Genomic DNA, 21,176 nt, shown 5'->3' with positions numbered 1-21,176 from the left:
CAGAAAATATATACAATGCCCTTTTCTACACTGTTTTGGAGTATATACACCAACTCAATATTCTCTTTCATGTAAAATACCGAAATTCTAATTTTACGCGAATCGAAAATAATCTAAATAATATGAAGGTGCCCAAAGTTATAAGTAAATGGCTCTGAATATAGTATGTTAGAAAAAATATACAATTCCTTATTCTACTTTCTTTTGGAGTATATACACCAACTCAGTATGCTCTCTCATGTAAAATACAGAAATTCCAATTTTACGTGAATCGAAAAAAATCTAAATATTATCTAGGCATCCCAATGATAAAAACAAAATTTCTCCGAATATAATCGATCAGAAAAAATATACAATGCCCTATGCTACTCTGTTTTGGAGTATATACACCAACTCAATATGCTCTCTTATGTAAAATACTGAAATTCTAATTTTACACGAATCGAAAAAAATCTAAATAATATCTAGGCGACCCAACGTTAAACGAAAATGACTCTGAATATAGTCTTTTAGAAATAATATACAATGCCTTATTCTACTCTTTTTCGGACTATATACACCAACTCAGTATGCTCTCTCATGTAAAATATAGAAATTCTAATTTTACCCGAATCGAAAAAATCTAAATATAATCTAGGCACCTCAATGTTAAAAACAACATTTGTCTGAATATAATCTGTCAGAGAAAATATACAATGGCCTATTCTATTCTGTTTTGGAGTATATACACCAACTCCTTATGCTCTCTCATTTAAAATACCGAAATTATATATTTAAGCAAATCGAAAAAAATCTAAGTATTATCTAGGCACACCAATGTTAAAAACAAAATTGCTCTGAATATAATCTCTCAGAACAAATATACAATGCCCTTTCCTACTCTGATTTGGAGTTTATACAGCAACTCAATAGGCTCTCTCATGTACAATACCGAAATTCTAATTTTGGGCGAATCAAAAAAAATGTAAATAATATCTAGGCGTCACAAAGTTAAAAAAATGTCTCTGAATATATTCTGTTAGAAAAAATATACAATGCCTTATTCTACTCTGTCTTGGAGTATATACACAAACTCAGCCTGCTCTCTCATTTAAAATACCGAAATTCTAATTTTACCCGAATCGAAAATTCTACATATAATCTTGGCACCCCAATGTTAAAAACAAAATTGCTCTTAATATAATCTGACAGAAAAAATATACAATGCTTTACTCTACTCTGTTTTAGACTATATACAACAACTCCATATGCTCTCTCATGTAAAATACAAAAATTCTGTATTTAAGCGAATTGAAAAATACTAAATATTATCTTGGCACCCCAATGTTAAAAACAAAAGTGCTCTGAATATAATCTGTCAGAAAAAATATACAATGCCCTATTCTACTCTTTTGGAGTATATAGACCAACTCCATATGCTCTCTCATGTAAAATACAGAAATTTTATATTTAAGCTAATCGAAAAAATCTAAATATTATCTAGGTACTCCAATGGTGAAAGCAAAATTTTTCTGAATATAATCTGTCAGAAAAAATATACAATGCCATTCTCTACTTTGTTTTGGAGTATATACACCAACTCAGTAAGCTCTCTCATGAAAAATACCAAAATTCTAATTTTATGCGAATCGAAAACAATCTAAATAATATCTAGGGGCCCCAAAGTTAAAAGAAAATGGCTCTGAATATAATCTGCTATAAAAAATACACAATGCCTTATTCTACTCTGTTTTGGAGTATATACACCAACTCAGTATGCTCTCTCATGTAAAATAGCGAAATTCTAATTTTACCCGAATCGAAAAAATCTAAATGTTATCTAGGTACTCTAATGTAAAAAACAAAACTTCCCTGAATATAATCTGTCAGAAAAATATACAATGCCCTATTCTACTCTGTTTTGGTATATATACACCAACTCAGTATTCTCTCTCATGTAAAATATTGAAATTCTAATTTTACGTGAATCAAAAACAAATCTAAATATAATCTAGGCACTTCAATGTTAAAAGCAAAATTGCTCTGAATATAATCTGTCAGAAAAAATATACAATGCCTTTTTCTACTTTGTTTTGGGGTATATACACCAACTCAATATGCTCTCTCATGTAAAATACCTAAATTCTAATTTTACATGAATCGAAAAAAATCTAAATAATATCTAGGCGCCCCAAAGTTATAAGAAAATGGCTCTGAATATAGTCTGTTAGAAAAAATATACAATGCCTTATTCTACTCTGTTTTGGAGTATATACAGCAACTCATTATGCTCTCTCATGTAAAATACCGAAATTCTAAATTTATGTGAATCGAAAATAATGTAAATATTGTCCAGGCACCCCAAGGTCAAAAGCAAAATTGCTCTGAATATATTATTTCAGAAAAAAATATACAATGCTTTTTTCTACTGTGTTTTGGAGTATATAAACCAACTCAATATGCTCTCTGATGTAAAATTCCAAAATTCTAATTTTACGTGAATCGAAAATAATCTAAATTATATCGAGGCGCCCCATAGTTAAAAGAAAATGGCTCTGAATATAGTCTGTTAGAAAAAATATACAATGCCTTGTTCTACTCTGTTTTAAAGTATATACACCAACTCAGTATGCTCTCTCATGTAAAATACAGAAATTCTAATATTACCTGAATTGAAAACTTCTAAATATTATCTAGGCACCCCAATGTTAAAAACAAAATTGCTCTGAATACAATCTGTCACAGAAAATATACAATGCCCTATTCTACTCTGTTTTGGAGTATATACACCAACTCCATATGCTCTCTCATGTAAAATACAGAAATTCTATAGTTAAGCGAATTCAAAAAAATGTAAATATTATCTAGGCACCCCAGTGTCAAAAAGAAAATTGCTCGGAACATGATCGGTCAGAAAAAGTTTACAACGCCTTATTCTACTCTGTTTTAGAGTATATACACCAACTCCATATGCTCTCTCATGTAAAATACAGAAATTCTATATATAAGCGAATCGAAAAAAATCTAAATATTATCTAGGTACTCCACTGTTAAAAGCAAAATTGCTCTGAATATTATCTGTCAGAAAAAATATACAATGCTATTTTCTACTTTGTTTTGCAGTATATACACCAACTCAGTATGCTCTCTCATGTAAAATACTGAAATTCTAACTTTATGTGAATCGAATGAAATCTAAATAATGTCTAGGCACCCCAAAGTTAAAAGATAATGGCTCTTAATATACTCTGTTAGAAAAAATATACATTGCCTTATTCTACTCTGTTTTGGAGTATATACAGCAACTCAGTTTGCTCTCTTATGTAAAATACAGAAATTCTAATTTTACCCGAATCGAAAAAATCTAAATATTATCTAGGCACCCCAATGTTAAAAACAAAATTGCTCCGAATATAGTCTGTCAAAAAAAATATTCAATACCCTATTCTACTCTGTTTTGAGTATATACACAAACTACCTATGCTCTCTCATGTAAAATACAGAAATTCTATATTTAAGCGAATCGAAAAAAATCTAAATATTATCTAGGCACCCCAATGTTGAAAGCACAATTGCTCTGAATATAATCTGTCAGAAAAAATATACAATGCCATTTACTACTTTGTTTTGGAGTATATAAACCAACTCAATATGCTCTCTCATGTAAAATACCAAAATTCGAATTTTAGGCGAATCGAAAGAAATCTAAATAATATCTAGGTGCCCCAAAGTTAAAAGAAAATTGCTCTGAATATAGTCTGTTAGACAATATATACAATGCCTTATTCTACTCTGTTTTGGAGTATATACAGAAACTCAGGATGCTCTCTCATATAAAATTCCAAAATTGTAATTTTACGTGAATCGAAAAATATCTAAATATTATCTAGGCACCCCAATGTTAAAAGCAAAATTTCTCTGAATATAATTTTTCAGAAAAAATATACAGTGCCCTTTTCTACGCTGTTTTGGAGTATATATACCAACCCAATATGCTCTCTAATGTAAAATACAGAAATTCTAATTTTACCCGAATCAAAAAATTTCTAAATATTCTCTAGGAACCCCAATGTTAAAAGCAAAATTGCTCTGAATGTAATCTGTCAAAAGAAATATATAATGCCTTTTTCTACTCTGTTTTGGAGTATATACATTAACTGAATATGCTCTCCCAGGTAAATTGCATAAATTCTAATTTTACACGAACCGATAAAAATCTAAATATTATCTAGGCATTCCAATGTTAAAAGCATAATTGCTCTGAATATAATCTGTCAGAAAAAATACACCATGCTATTTTCTACTCTGTTTTGGAGAACATACAGCAACTCAATATGCTCTCTCAAATAAAATACCTAAATTCTAATTTTATGCGAATCGAATAAAAACAAAATACCATCTAGGCACCCCAATGTGAAAAGCAAAATTGCTCTAAATATAATCTGTCAGAAAAAATATACAATGCCCTTTTCTACTGTGTTTTGGAGTATATACACCAACAAAATATGCTCTCTTATGTAAAATACCAAAATTATAAATTTACGCAAATCAAAAAAATCTAAATATTATCTAGGCACTCCAATCTGAAAAGCAAAATTGCTCTGAATATAATCTTTCAGAGAAAATATAAAATGCCCTTTTCTACTCTTTTTTGGAGTATATACACCAACTCAATATGCTCTCTCAATTAAAATACCAAAATTATAAATTTGGGCTATTCGAATGAAATCTAAATATTATCTATTCACCCCAAGGTTAAAAGAAAATGGCTCTGAATATAATCTGTCAGAAAAAAATACAATGCCTTATTCTACTCTGTTTTTGAGTATATACACCAACTCAATATGCTCTGTCATGTAAAAAAAAAAATCCTAATTTCACGTCAATCGAAAAAAATCTAAATATTATCTAAGCATCCCAATTTAAAATGCAAAATTTCTCTGAATATAATCTGTCAAAAAAATATACAATGCTTTTTTCTACTCTGTTTTGGAGTATATACACCAACTGAATATGCTCTCTCATGTAATATACCGAAATTCTAATTTTACACGAACCGAAATAAATATAAATATTTTCTAAGCATTCCAATGTTAAAAGCAAAATTACTCTGAATATAATCTGTCAGAAAAAATATACAATGCCCTTTTCTACTTCGTTTTGGAGTATATACACCAACTCAATATGCTCCCTCATGTGACATAATGAAATATTAAATTTACGCAAATCGAAAATAATCTAGATATTATCTAGGCACCCCAATGTTAAAAGCAAAATTGCACTGAATATAATCTGTTAGAAAATATATACAATGCCCTTTTCTGCTGTGTTTTGAGTTATATACACCAACTCAATATGCTTTCTCATGTAAAGTACGAAAATTCTAATTTTACGCGAATCGAAAAAAATCTAAATATTATCTAGGCATCTCAATGTTAAAATCAAAATTCCTCTGAATATAATCTGTCTGAAGTAATATACAATGCCCTTTTCTACTGTGTTTTTGAGTATATACACCAACTCAATATGCTCTCTCATGTAAAATACCGAAATTCTAATTTTACGCTAATCGAAAAATATCTAAATATTATCTAGGCACCCCAATGTTAAAAGCAAAATTGCTCTGAATATAATCTGTCAGAAAAAATATACAATGCCCTTTTCTACTCTGTTTTGGAGTATATACACCAACTCAATATGCTCTCTCATGTAAAATACCGAAATTCTAATTTTACGCGAATCGAAAAATATCTAAATATTATCTAGGCACCCCAATGTTAAAAGAAAATGGCTCTGAATATAATCTGTCTGAAAAAGTATACAATGCCCTTTTCTACTTTGTTTTGGAGTATATACACCAACTCATTATGCTCTCTTAGGTAAAAGACCGAAATTCTAAGCTGACGGGAATCAAAGAAAATCTAAATATTATCTAGGCACCCCAATGTTAAAAGCAAAATGGCTCTGAATATAATCTGTCAGAAAAAATATGCAATGCCCTTTTCTACTCTGTTTTGGAGTATATACATCAACTCAATATGCTCTCTCAATTAAAATACCAAAATTATAAATTTGTGCTATTTGAATAAAATCTAAATATTATCTAGGCACCCCAAGGTTAAAAGAAAATGGCTCTGAATATAATCTGTCAGAAAAAATATGCAATGCCTTATTCTACTCTGTTTTTGAGTATATACACCAACTCAATATGCTCTCTCATGTAAAATAAAGAAAATCTAATTTTAAGCCAATCGAAAAAAATCTAAATATTATCTAAGCATCCCAATGTAAAATGCAAAATTTCTCTGAATATAATCTGTCAGAAAAAATATACAATGCTTTTTTCTACTCTGTTTTGGAGTATATACACCAACTGAATATGCTCTCTCTTGTGAAATACCAAAATTCTAATTTTACGCGAACCGAAATAAACCTAAATATTTTCTAGTCATTCCAATGTTAAAAGCAAAATTTCTCTGAATATAATCTGTCAGAATAAATATACAATGCTCTTTTCTACTCTGTTTTGGAGTATATATACCAACTCAATATGCTCTCTCATGTAAAATACCGAAATTATAAATTTACGCTAATCGAATGAAATCTAAATATTATCTAGGCACCCCAATGTTAATAGCAAACTGTCTTTCAATATAATCTGTCAGAAAAAATATACAATGCTTTTTTCTACTTTGTTTTGGAGTGTATACACCAACTCAATATGCTCTCTCATGTAAAATACCGAAATTGTAAATTTATGTGAATCGAAAAAAATCTAAGTATTATCTAGGCACCCCAATGTTAAAAGCAAAATTCCTCTGAATATATTCTGTCAGAAAAAATATACAATGCCCTTTTTTACTCTGTTTTGCAGTATATACACAAACTCAATATGCTCTCTCATGTAAAATACCCAAATCCTAACATTACTCTCAGTATCTCATAAAGTGCACAAGACCCCCGTGATGTTGTTTTTTATAACTTGGGGATTACAGATGACATTACTCACGATATGACTGCGGCTGTTTGCCGGTCCTGTGATAATGTTTCTTATATCCAGATAAGGAGAGGAGAATGTTTCTGCCTATAGGCAAATCCTCTGAATACGGCAAGAGGAGTACACCATGCTGTGATATGGTCACTAATGTAAACAAGAAAGCAATTATATTGAATTAAATCTTGCAAGGTGTTAACCCCCCCTATAATTTTTCTTCTCATTTCAAGGGGGTGAGGAAGACATTTTTGTCAAAATGGCGGAGGTGTAACTACAGCTATTGCCTACTATATAATAAAAAATGATAAAATTATTATTTACATATGATATGATTGCCAGTATCATATTACACCACATTTTCAAAATATCTTGGCCCCAGAAGCTGTGGGCATGGCAGCCAAGCGAGGGTGTCCCTATGCAACCAGGTTGGGCATTGCGGCTGCTACGGGCCCTCTGTGGTTTGTCTGGGGGCTGCTACGGGCCCTCTGGCGGTGGCTGTGGTAACAGCCAAATAGCCAGAGGGTCTCTCAGCATCCAGGGAGGGCCTGGCGGCTGCTACTGACACTCTGGCAGGGGCTATGGGCACAGCCACCTAACCAGGGGGTCCCTACGTTGCCAGGGTGGAGCTGGAAGCTGCTATAGGCCTATTGGAGGGAGGTGTGGGGATACCCTGCTGTTCACAGGTACACAGTTTGCACCTATTTCTACCTGTGTAGATCGTTTACATAATGGGCACATATTTGTACACATGTACATATGTTATTATCACAATAAACATATGTACATAATATGTGTACAATAAATATGTACTTTATATGTACCTAATATAAACAATGTGTACTTTTTGGTGATATTATGTGATATCTACATATTATTGATTATATATCTTATTGTGATAATATGTATGTTACCACTGAAATTTTTAGAAATGTACATAGAGTACACTTCATGTACCTATGCATTGTATACACATTATAGAAATAAATAGGTAAATATTTTACAGATGATGTACATTTTTTCTACATGTGTATTTTGTACACATATGTACAGCAGAGTAAATGTACAGACTATACCTATTTTATACATTTATTGTGATATGTCAATAAATGTACACATGAGTACATTCTGGGATATAATTTTTGGCATATTAGATAGGAATTACACCGGTGACCAAAGTGGGTTTACACCCAGGTGCGCACATAGTTTATACATGTACATGTTGTGCATATTATGTACTCATGTACAGAATGTACATGTCTACATTATATATACATAGGTGTACGCAGCATACATAGGTACATACTGTGCACGCATACGTACACGTGCATATATTGTACATCTGTACATAATGGGTACATGATGTACATGTGTACACATCATATCACAATAAATGTAAATATACATAATGTTTGCAATATGTATGTTTATATTATGTATTACGTTTATTGTGATTATATATGCTGTTGTGATATGATATCATTGTGACATTACAAATGTACATATTATACACATTATGTACCTATGCATTGTGCACAGATTATAGAAATATAAAGAAACATTTTACAGGTTATGTACATTTTATTTACTTGTGTATTGGGTACACAGAGTAAATGTACAGATCTTACTTTATACATTTATTGTGATATGCAAATAAATGTACACATTATGAGTACATTCTGTGATATTACATTTAGAATATAAGATAGAAATTACTCTGGTTACCAAAGTGGGTGTAAACTTATGTGTGCACATACTTTGTACATGTACATACTGTGCATATTATGTACTTGTGTACAGAAGGTAAACATCTACATTATATGTATGTATGGGTACAGAGCGTACATATGTACATACTATGTACATATATCTACACCTGAATTTATTGTACATCCGTACATAATGGGTCCATGCTGTACATGTAAACACATCGTCATACCACAATAAATGGAAATGTACATAATGTGTGAAATACGTACATTTATATTATGTATTACATGCGTATTGTGATTGTATATGCTGTTCTGATATCATTGTGATATTACAAATGTACATATTGTACACATTATGGACATACCTATTGTGTACATATTATGTAACATAAATGTACATATTGTACAGATTATGTATATTTATTTTACCTCTGTATGGTGCACACATATGTACATCACAGTCAACGTACATATGGTACATATTCTGTGCATTGTTTGTAATATTTCAGTAAGAGTACACATTATAAGTATATTCTGGGATATGATTTTTAGTATGTTAGATAAAAATTACTTTCAATATCAAAGTGGGTATACACTGATGTGTGTCCATTTTGTGATATTATCCATCATATCCTGAGTAGGTGTTTCTCTCATTGTGAAAGCAGGTTTACACTCTCGGATTGCTCCAATATCAAGGCAAACTAAAACTCGTCTGTGATGTAGTTAATAATATCCTGAGGACAAAGGATGACCATACCCTGAATATCGCAGGAAGTATACACCACCACTGTAGTATTGTTTCTAATGTTCAAAAACGGAAAGGATATTACTCCAAATATCTCAGAAAGCACACAAGCCCCCCGTGATATTGTTTCTAATAACTAGAGAATTACAGATGACATTACCCACGACGTGACTGCGGCTGTACTCTGGTCCTGGAATATTGTTCCTAATATCCAGAGAAGGAGAGGAAAATGTTGCTACCCATAGGGAAATACTCTTAATACGGCAAGAGGTGTACACCATGCTTTGATATGGTCACTAATGTAAGCGAGAAAACAATTACATTGAATTAAGCATTGCAAGGAATGAAACTCCCCTATGATTTTCATTCTAATGTCAATGGGGGTGAGGATGACATTTTTGTCAATATGGCAGAGGTGTCACTGGAGCTATTGCCTAATATACAAAAAAAAGAATAAGATTATCATTTTTATATAATATGGTTGCCAGTATCATATTACACCTGATTTGCAAAATAGCTGGGCCTCAGCAGCTGTGGGCAGAGCCCACAAGCGAGGGGACCCCTAAGCAGCCAGGGTGGGCCTGGGGACTGCTCTGGGCTTTTTGGTGGGGTCTGTGAGCACATCGACCCAGCCAGGGGTCCCTGAGCAGCCATGGTTGGCCTGGGGGCTGCTACGGGCACTCTGGCATGGGCTGTGGGCACAGACACCTAGTCAGGGGGTCCCTAAGCAGCCAGGGTGGGCATGGGGGCTGCTACAGGCATTCGAGCAGTGTTTGTGGGCACAGCCCAATTGCCAGGGGGTCTCTAAGCAGCCAGGCTGGGCCTGGGGGCTGCTATAAGGGGGGCTTTGGTAATAGCGTGCTGTGCATCGGTACATAGTTTGCACCTATTACTACATGTGTAAATAGTTTTAATATCGGGCATATAAATGTACATGTGTACATATGGAGTTATCACGATAAATTTATATTTACATAATATGTGCAAAATACATATGTACCTAATGCATACTTAATGTATACAATATGTACTTTTTTGTAATATTAGACAATATATATTACTGTGATTATATATCTTATTGTGATTAAATATATTTTATCACTAATATTTTAAGGAATGTGCATAGTGTACACATTATATACCTATGTATTGTGTACACAATATAGAAATATATAGGTACATATTTTACAGATTATGTACACTTTTTCTACATGTGTATTGTGTACACCTATGCACAGCAGAGTAAATGTACAGACTGTACCTATTTTATACATTTCTTGTGATATGCCAATAAATGTACACATTATGAGTACATTCTAAAATATAATTTTTACCATATTAGAAATTACTCCATTGACCAAAGTGGGTGTACACCCAGGTGTGTACATAGTTTACACGTGTACGTATTGTGCATATTAGGTACTCATGTACAAAATGTACATGTCAACATTATATGTATTTATGTGTACATAGTGTGCACATGCACATACTGTTCACACATATGTACATGTGCATATTTTGTACATGTGTACATAATGGGTACATGATGTGCATGTGTACACACCGTGATACCACAATAAATGTAAATGTACACGATGTGTGCAATATGTACATTTATATTATGTATTACTTGTGTATTGTGATTTTATATGCTGTTGTGGTATGATATCATTGTAATATTACAATAAATGTACATATTGCACACATTTCGTACATACCTATTGTGTACACATTATGTACCTGTAATTGCACATATTGTACAGATTATGTACGTTTTTGGTACATCTGTATTGTGTACACATATGTACATAACACTCTATGTACATATGGTATGTATTCTGCACATTGATTGTAACATCTCAATAAGTGTACACATTATGAGTATATTGTGATATATGATTTTTAGTATATTAGATAAAAATTTCTTTCTATATCAAAGTGGGTATACACCCATGTGTGTCCATTTTTTTATATTATCCATCATATTTTAAGTAGGTATTACTCTCATTTTGAAAGCAAGTGTTCACTCTGTGATTGTTCCAATATCACAGGCAAAGTACAAGGCTTCTTTAATGTACTACCTAATATCCTGGGGACAAAAGATTATTATACCCTGAATATCGCAGGAAGTGTACACCACCACTGTAGTATCGTGTCTAATATCCAAAAACGGAAAAGATATTACTCCAAGTATCTGATAAAGCACACAAGACCCCCGTGATATTTTTTCTAATAACTAAGGGATTACAGATGACATTACTCACGATATGACTGGGGCTGTCCGCCGGTCCTGTGATATTGTTCCTAATATCCAGAGAACTAGAGAATAATGTTGCTGCCCATAGGAAAATCCTCTGAATACGGCAAGAGGAGTACACTGTGCTCTGATATGGTCACTAATGTAAACAAGAAAACAATTTTATTCAATTTAACATTGCAAGGGGTGAAACCCCCTTATGATTTCAATTCTAATGTCCAGGGTGTGAGGATGACATTTTTGTCAATATGGCAGAGGTGTAACTAGAACTATTGCCTAGTATATAAAAAACCAGGATAACATCATTTCCATATGATATGGTCGCCAGCATATTACACCACATTTTCAAAATAGCCGGGCACAGCGCCCTAGCCAGGAGGTCCCTAAGCAGCCAGCGTCAGCCTGGGAGCTGTTATGGGCCCTCTGGCGGGGAATGTGGTTACAGCTCCCTAGCCAGGGGGTCTTTAAGCAGCCAGGGTGGGCCTTGGGGTTGCTACGAGGGGGCTGTGGTAATAGCCTGTTCTGCACAGGTACATAGTTTTATTTTATTTATTTATTTTTATTTTTTTTGAGACGGAGTTTCGCTCTTGTTACCCAGGCTGGAGTGCAATGGCGCGATCTCGGCTCACCGCAACCTCCGCCTCCTGGGTTCAGGCAATTCTCCTGCCTCAGCCTCCCGAGTAGCTGGGATTACAGGCACGCGCCACCATGCCCAGCTAATTTTTTGTATCTTTAGTAGAGACGGGGTTTCACCATGTTGACCAGGATGGTCTCGATCTCCTGACCTCGTGATCCACCCGCCTCGGCCTCCCAAAGTGCTGGGATTACAGGCTTGAGCCACCGCGCCCGGCCTAGGTACATAGGTTTAATAATGAACACATATTTGTATAAGTGTACACATGGTGTTATGATAAATATATATGTACATATGTGCACAATACATATAGACCTAATGCGTATCTACTGTGTACAATATGTACTTTTTTGTGATATTACATGATATATATATATATTACTGTGATTATATGCATTATTTTGATTATATATATTTTATCACTGATATTTTAAGGAATGTGCATAGTGTACACATTATGTACCTATACATTGTTTACACATTATAGAAATATGTAGGTACATATTTTACAGAGTATGTACATTTTTTGTACATGTGCATTGTGTACACATATGCACAGCAGGGTAAATGTACAGATTGTACCTATTTTATACATTTATTGCAATATGCCAATAAATGTACACACTATTACTACATTCTGAATTATTATATTTTGTATATTAGATAGAAATTTCTCCGGTTACCAAAGTGGTTGTACACCCAGGTGTGTACCTCGTTTATATGTGTACATATTGTGCATAGAATGTACTCGGGTACAGAAGGTACATATCTACATTATATGTACACATGTGTATTGTACATATGTACATACTGTACCCACATATGTACACTTGCATATATTGTGCATCTGTACATAATGGGCACATGATGTACATGTTCACATATCATATCACAATAAATGTAAATGTACATCTTGTTTGCAACATGTACATTTATATTGATATTACATATTACATGTGTATTGTGATTTTATATGCAGTTGTGATTATATAACATTGTGATATTACAATAAATGCACATATTGTACACATTATGTGCATACCTATTGTGTGCACATTTTGTACATATATTCGTACAAATGATACAGTTTATGTACATTTATTGTACATCTGTATTTTGTACATGTGTGTACATCACAGTCAATGTACATATGTTACATATTCTGTACATTGAGTGTAATATCCCAATAAGTCTACACATTATGAGTTTTTTCCGGGTTATGACTTTTAGTATATTAGATAAAAATGACCTCCAATATCACAGTGGGTATATACCCATGTGTGTCCATTTTGTGATATTATCCATCATATCCTAAGTAGGTATTTCTCTCACAATGAAAGAAGGTGTACACTCTGTGATTGTTCCAATATTATAGGCAAAGTGCAACGCTTCTGCGATGTAGTTCCTAATATCCCAGGGACAGAGGATGAGTATACTCTTAATATCGCAGGAAGTGTACACCACCACTGTAGTATTGTTTCTAATATCCAGAAACTAAAAGGATATTACTCCAAATATCTCCAAAAGCACACGAGACCCCCGTTACATTCTTCTTAATAACTAGGGGATTACAGATGACATTGCTCATGATGTGACTGGCGCTGTAAGCCGGTCCTGTGATATTCTTCCTAATATCCAGATAAGGAGAGAAAAATGTTGCTGCCCATAGAGAAATATTCTGAATACTGCAAGAGATGTACACCGTGCTCTGATATGGTCACTAATGTAAACAAGAAAACAATTATATTGAATTAAACATTGCAAGGGGTGAAACCCTCCTATGCTTTCAATTCTAATGTCAATGGGGTGAGGATGACATTTTTGTCAATATGCCAAATGTGTAACTAGAACTATTGCCTAATATGTAAAGAACCACAATAACATTATCATTTCTGTGTGATAGGTTGCCAGTATCATATTACACCACATTTTCAAAATAGCCGGGCCCCAGCAGCTGTGGGCACAGCGCCCTAGGCAGGGGTTCCCTAAGCAGCCAGCGTGGGCCTGGTAGCTGTTATGGGCCCTCTGGCGGGGGCTGTGGGTACAGCCCCCTAGCCAGGGTGTCTTTAAGCAGCCAGGGTGGGCATTGAGGCTGCTACAAGCAGAACTGTAGTAATAGCCTGCTGTTCATAGGTATGTAGTTTGCACCTATTTCTGCATGTGTACATTGTTTAAATAGTAGGCACATATTTGTATACGTGTACATACGGTGTTATCATGATACATATATATTTTCATAATATGTGCACTATACATATGTACCTAATACATACCTAATGTGTACAATACGTACTTCTTGGTGATATTACACGACATATATGTATTAGTGTGATTATATATCTTACTGTGATTATATATATTTTATCACTGATATTTTAAGGAATGTGCATAGTGTACACATTATGGACCTATGCATTGTGTACACATTATAGAAATATATAGGTACATATTTTACAGATTATGTACATTTTTTGTATATGTGCATTGTGTACACCTATGTACAGCAGAGTACATGTACAGATTGTGCCTATTTAATACATTTATCACAATACGACAATAAATGTACACACTATGACTACATTCTAAGATTTTATATTTCGTATATTAGATAGAAATCTCTCCGGTTACCAAAGTGGGTATACACCTATATGTGTACCTAGTATATACGTGTACATATTGTACATACTGTGTACTCCTGTACAGAAGGTACATATCTTCATTATATGAACATATGTGTAGTGTACATATGTACATACTGTGCACTTACGTACACGTGTATATACCGAAAATCTGCACGTGTGCATGATGTACATGTGTACATATCGTAATATCACAATAAATGTAAATGTATATAATGTGTGCAATATGTACATTTATATTGATATCATGTATTATATGTGTATTGTGATTATATATGCTGTTGTGATTATATGAAATCATTGCATTACAATATATTTACATATTGTACACATTATGTACATACCTACTGTGTACACATTATGTACATATAAATGTAATATTGTACAGATTATGTACATTTTTTGTACATCTGTATTGTGTACACATATGTACATCACAGTCAATGTACATAAGGTACATATTTTGTACGTTGATTGTAATATCCCAATAAGTGTACACATTATGAGTATATTCTGGGATATGATTTATAGTATATAAGAAAAAAGTTACTTCCAATATCAATGTGGGTATACTCGCATGTGTGTCCATTTTGCTGTACCTTCTATTAATCTTTGCCATTGAACATGATAGTGAGAGGTGGTTCTTTTCTCTAACAAGGTTTTCTGTTAATATAACTCAACTCTACTACCTTGTGGCCTCTGTATCTTCCATTGTAAATTGTAATTACCTATAAAAGAGAATATTTTGACATCACGCATCTACCTCTTGGATCCATCAGCCAGAGGCCTAAAATAAAAAAGACATTCACCCCACGAATGGTTATATAGTGGTTGACAACCCCACTTTCTTCTAGGTAAATAGTATCCTCTCTTTAACAGTAGCTACTTACAAGATTTGTGCATAAAGAATGTGACTTTTTTATCAGTATCTAGATTATTCTTACATAAATTTCTAAAATACTGAGAGAATATTCTGATCATTGGTTATGTACTATTTTAATTTAATTTTTTCCTCTCAAATTTTATCTTAACTGCATACTCTACCCTGTTTATAAGACTGTCCTATGGTTAAATTTAGTAGGTAGTAAATTATCCTGAGCACACAGAACAATTCTTTTTGTAATCAACTCTGAAACATCATTGAAAGAGCAAGGATATGGGAATGAGATTTATCTGGCTTTTATTTCTGGTACTTACTTGCTCTCTGACCTTGGGCAACTTATGTATTGCTCTGAGTCTCATCTTCTTCATCTGTAAAATGATCATAGTAATACCTAATTCATATGCAGCTTGGAAATGTGTAATTTAGTGATTGATATAAAGTTCCTGATACAATTTCTGACAAAATAATAGACACCCCACGAGAGATAGCCATAACAATCAGAGTTTATATTCACATTAACTGGGATAAAATTGATCTGAAAATACAGCATAAAAAAGCAGCCAAAAATTCACAAGCATATATTTCGCTTGCCTTTTTATACAGAGCTGGAAAAGTTCTCATCATTATCTCATCCATTGCCTGCAGCACGATCCTTCCAAAACTCCTCCTAAGACCGTCTGCCAAGGTGGAACACACTGAACCGCATGTGACTTTGCCTTTTCTGACTATTTTTGCAAGATTTTTCTCATAGAGTATTATTAACAGAAAATGGGGCTGTTATCAAGGTGACTAGGAATGGTGCATTCTCAGTTCAGGCTCTGATGGAATGTCTACTTGATCTGGTGCAACTCCAGCTGTGCTCTTGGCTTTCCTCACTTTTGTGGTTCCGAGAATGCAAATATTCTCCCATGGCTTCCTTATTTTGTCTTTCTCCATGAGGTCTCATTCAAGTATAAACATTCCCTTCAATTTTCTCAACTCATTTTATATTGTCTGAATAACCTTGATAATTTTCCCTTTCCTAAAGCTATAGACCTTCTTTTTGTGTGTAAGAACAGATTACTCACAAATGTTTACTGTCCGCTAAACATTTATGTGTAATCGGTCCTTAATTCTACACACAAAATATTTTACAACTATAGTCTTTCTATAGGGAACTATGAAAGGAACTTGCTCTAAAGGAGAAACTTCCAGAGCTAAACCAAGGGTCTGACAATTGTTAACAATATGTTATTCAGTAAAAATATTTTTTCAGTTAACAGAGAAGAATGCCATGGACAAAATGGCAAAACAGAACTTTTCAGCACTTATTCCTTCACAGAAACATCAATTTGAACAGCCATCCGTGCATCAAAGTGTCTTCAAAAGAGACAAGGAATCCAGGTGAGAGGTTATAGCACGTTTGTGGAGTAGAAAAGTAAGAAAAACGGCATAAAATAGAGTATAAAAGAGAGTTTTCTATTATCTGCATTACCCCGCCCCTAAACCTGGGTAGTGCAGCATGGAAAGAGATACCATGTATGTGCAGAGAGGAGAGTAAATGTAACACCTGACTTCAACATCAACTCCAATGCCAGGCACAATTCAGTGAACTCAACACCAGGCAGGTTTCTATAGCCACAGGCTATGGGACAGACCCTGTCAACCCAAGCTCCAGGCCTTCCCCTATGGCTCTAAGATCTAATGCCTCCAACCTCCATGGCTCCTATCGACATAGGCTCCAGGCCTTCGCCACAACCAGGCCATTTATGGCTTCCCCAGGCTCCACACTGGTTACTATAGACTCGTAAGTGCCTGGATAAACAAACCTCTACATTGACACAGTGGAATATTATTCAGCAATGAAAGCAATAATCTTTGAATGTGGCTTTTGTTGCAGAAAAAAAGCACGTGAGCTATGAAGCCATTAAAAGACATAGAGGAAACTCAAATACATACTACTAAGTGAAAGAAACCAATCTCAAATGACCACTTACTATATGAATCCAACTATATGACATTCTGGAAAAGGCAAAACTAGAGAGACATCAAAACTTTCAGTGATTGCTGGGGGTTGAAAAGTGGGGAAGGATAAATGGGCAGAGCCTAGAGGATGTTTAGGGCAATGAAACTACTCTGTGTGTTACTATAATGGTAGACACATGCCATTACACCCTTGTCAAAACTCACTGAATATACGACAGCAAGAATGGTCCCTAATGTCAATTATAAACTATGGGTGACAGTGATAAGTCAATGTTGGTTCATCCATTGTAACAAATGTACCTCTCTAGTTAGGAAGGCTGATAGTGGAGGAGGCTGTGCATTTGGGGAGGTGGGAATGTAGGAACTCTCTGTACTTTCCACTATGCCTCACTATTCACTTTACACTGCTCTAAAAATAAAGCGTATTTTAAAAAAGATTGAGCTGTTGATATAAGCCCAATGTCTACTTTGACGTCCAGAAATGTTTCTTTTAAAACGCTAATACACCACTTCCTGGAAGAAAATATTTGTTAACAAATTCTTTTCTAGAACAATTATTTTTGTGGGTGTTCCTGTCACAACTATACATAAAAATCAGAATATGCAGCAACATCTTGATACTCTAAAAACACAATACCAAAAACGTTAAGAAAATCATTTCTAAATTTGATCTAAGCCAAAATGTGGAGAAGCAAAAGGGAAGAAAATTATTTCTGTATAATGAGATTATAGGTTGTTTCTCCGAACTCCTCTACAGTTTTCAGTATTTTCCAACTTCTATCATGGAGATATATAAATATAGAAGTAGATATGTAGATATATACTCATTAGATATATATTTATATATAATAAACAAACAGATACCGTTTTTATTTTTTATTATTTATTTATTTTTTGAGACGGAGTTTCGCTCTTGTTTCCCAGGCTGGAGTGCAATGGCGCGATCTTGGCTTACCACAACCTCCACCTCCTGGGTTCAGGCAATTCTCCTGCCTCAGCCTTTTGAGTAGCTGGGATTACAGGCACGCGCCACCAAGCCCAGCTAATTTTTTGTATTTTTAGTAGAGACGGGGTTTCACCATGTTGACCAGGATGGTCTCGATCTCTTGACCTCGTGATCCACCCGCCTCGGCCTCCCAAAGTGCTGGGATTACAGGCTTGAGCCACTGCGCCCGGCCTACAGATACCATTTTTAAAAGATATATTTATGTATTTTATATATTTATATAATATATACATGTTCATATATACATCATGTTATCACCATTATGGATATAAGGAAGGACATTAAAATAGTGAAAAGATTAAAATAAAATGTACCAAAATGGAAACAGTGATTTAACTCTGCCTAGCTTTATGTGATTAAACAAGGTATTTTTCAAATCTATTTTTCTTTGCTTTCTAGAGGCTTTATAATAAATCTATATTTTTATATTTAAAAGCCTAATTTTTATTAAACAAATAAAAATTCAGCAACACTGTCTTTAGAACATTTTTTAAATCAACTTGAGCATGAAGAAAATGTTATGACTATGGTGGTGAGCATTTTGAAAGATTAGCAGAAGCAGGGATAATGTGACATTTAGCTGATCTTTCAAGGGAAGCTAGACAAATGACACTTTTCGAAAAGAAAATAGTAACTAGTGTTGAAACATGGTATCGCCAGTATGATTAAGAAGGAAAGTGTCAACTTCTTCTGTGGAAAATCCTAACATTACCAAACGTAAGAAGGCAAATACTTCAACAACAGAAATGAAAAAGATCTTGATTCATTTATTCAACACATTTTAGAGTTTAATCCCAAAAAGTCTATTTTGAAGAAAAGAAAAAATCTTACTCGTGTATATTACCCTTTGCAATGGACTGGCCAAATAAGTCTATCCAAGGTACGTTGAATACCGAGCATGCTGGAAACATTTTTATTGACATCATCTCTAATCCCTACAACAATAGTGCAAGGAAAGGTTTAACATCTTCTTTTTACAGAGAGGAAAGCTGAGGCTCAAAGAGGTATAGTAGCTCATTTAACATTACACATCTAATACGTGGTGGAGGTGGGACCTATACTTACATCTTTCAGACTTTAAGTCTGTGTTCTTCTTTCTACCTCTCTGCCTCAGTCCAACAATTGGGATCTTTGCCATGATGCCTCACGAGTTCACGAGGCACTTTTCAGGAAGTTGTTGACTCAGACTTTATCACTCAGCAAGATACCTCAACTAATTTACAAAATGTGACTTGAAAAGCAGGTTGTAATTCCAAAAGCAAAAATCCAACCACAAAAGATAAAGTCTTAATCAGTAGAGCTTTACAGAAGGAAGTAATGTAGGTAGTAAGGGCACTTTCGCAAATGTCTGGAATCAGAGGAGTCGATGTATCACCTGTTAGAAATTGTACTCGCTTGGTAGCAAAATTTTCCTTGTGTTCACTTAAAATAATAGTCTTGTTGTTTTAAAACCAATGCACAGTCAGAGGGTGACTTGGATGTTTATTTTTTATTCTCTTTGCCTTCTTGTTTTAAGAATGGATTTTTCCTAAATTCTAATTATTATTGTAACTTACATAAGTGCAGCCGATTTTGCTTTTAAGGATAAAACTACATTTAAGTAGCTTTGTCTGGATTATCAAAACCAGGCCCTGAAGAAGTGAGTTCCTAAAGGGTAGGAACTTTGCTTATGTCTATATCTCAGTTGTGTTAAACAGAATAACTGGCGCAAATTAGCAAATGATGCACTAAGGAATCATAGAACAAAAGACTTTATGAAGAACTAAGTTTCAGATTCAGGGTGACGCTAAGGAGCTAGTGTACCAGAGGATGGTATGCCTTCTGCAATCACAAAAGCAGCATTCAGTCTGATCTGGGCTCTAAGAAGTGCTCCTTGAGACCTGACATTTTATCCTAACACTGCCACTAACAGGTTAAGTCAGAAAGAGTTCACTTCCCAGAGCTTTCGATTTCTGGTTTCCAAATCAGCACAATGAGAAACTGAAAAGAAGGAAAGAGGAAAAAAAGAGAGGGTCAGAGATCCCTCCTGCTTGTACAATGCCATGATTTGGACACAGGGTTTGGGCAACCATGGCCCATCCACCAATTCCTGCCTGTCGTCTCTTGTCAGACAGCTCACGAGCCACGAATGTGAAAGAATTCAAAAAAGTAACAATATCTTGGGACATGTCAACAATTATATAAAATGCAATTTTCAGTTCTCATAAAAGTACTTTGGAACTCAGCCCCACTCCTTTATTACCCATTTCTATGGCTGCTTTCACACCACAACCGCAGAGATAAGTAGCTGTGACAGAGACCATATGGGCTGCCAAGCCTAAAATATTTACTGCCTGGACCTTTCCAGAAAAAAAAAGGATTGCTG

The sequence above is a fragment of the Callithrix jacchus genome, chromosome 13 (assembly GCF_049354715.1).
Source record: "Callithrix jacchus isolate 240 chromosome 13, calJac240_pri, whole genome shotgun sequence".
NCBI lineage: Eukaryota > Metazoa > Chordata > Mammalia > Primates > Cebidae > Callithrix > Callithrix jacchus.
The sequence above is the reverse complement of the archived record's forward strand: the minus strand, read 5'-3'. Positions refer to the sequence as shown.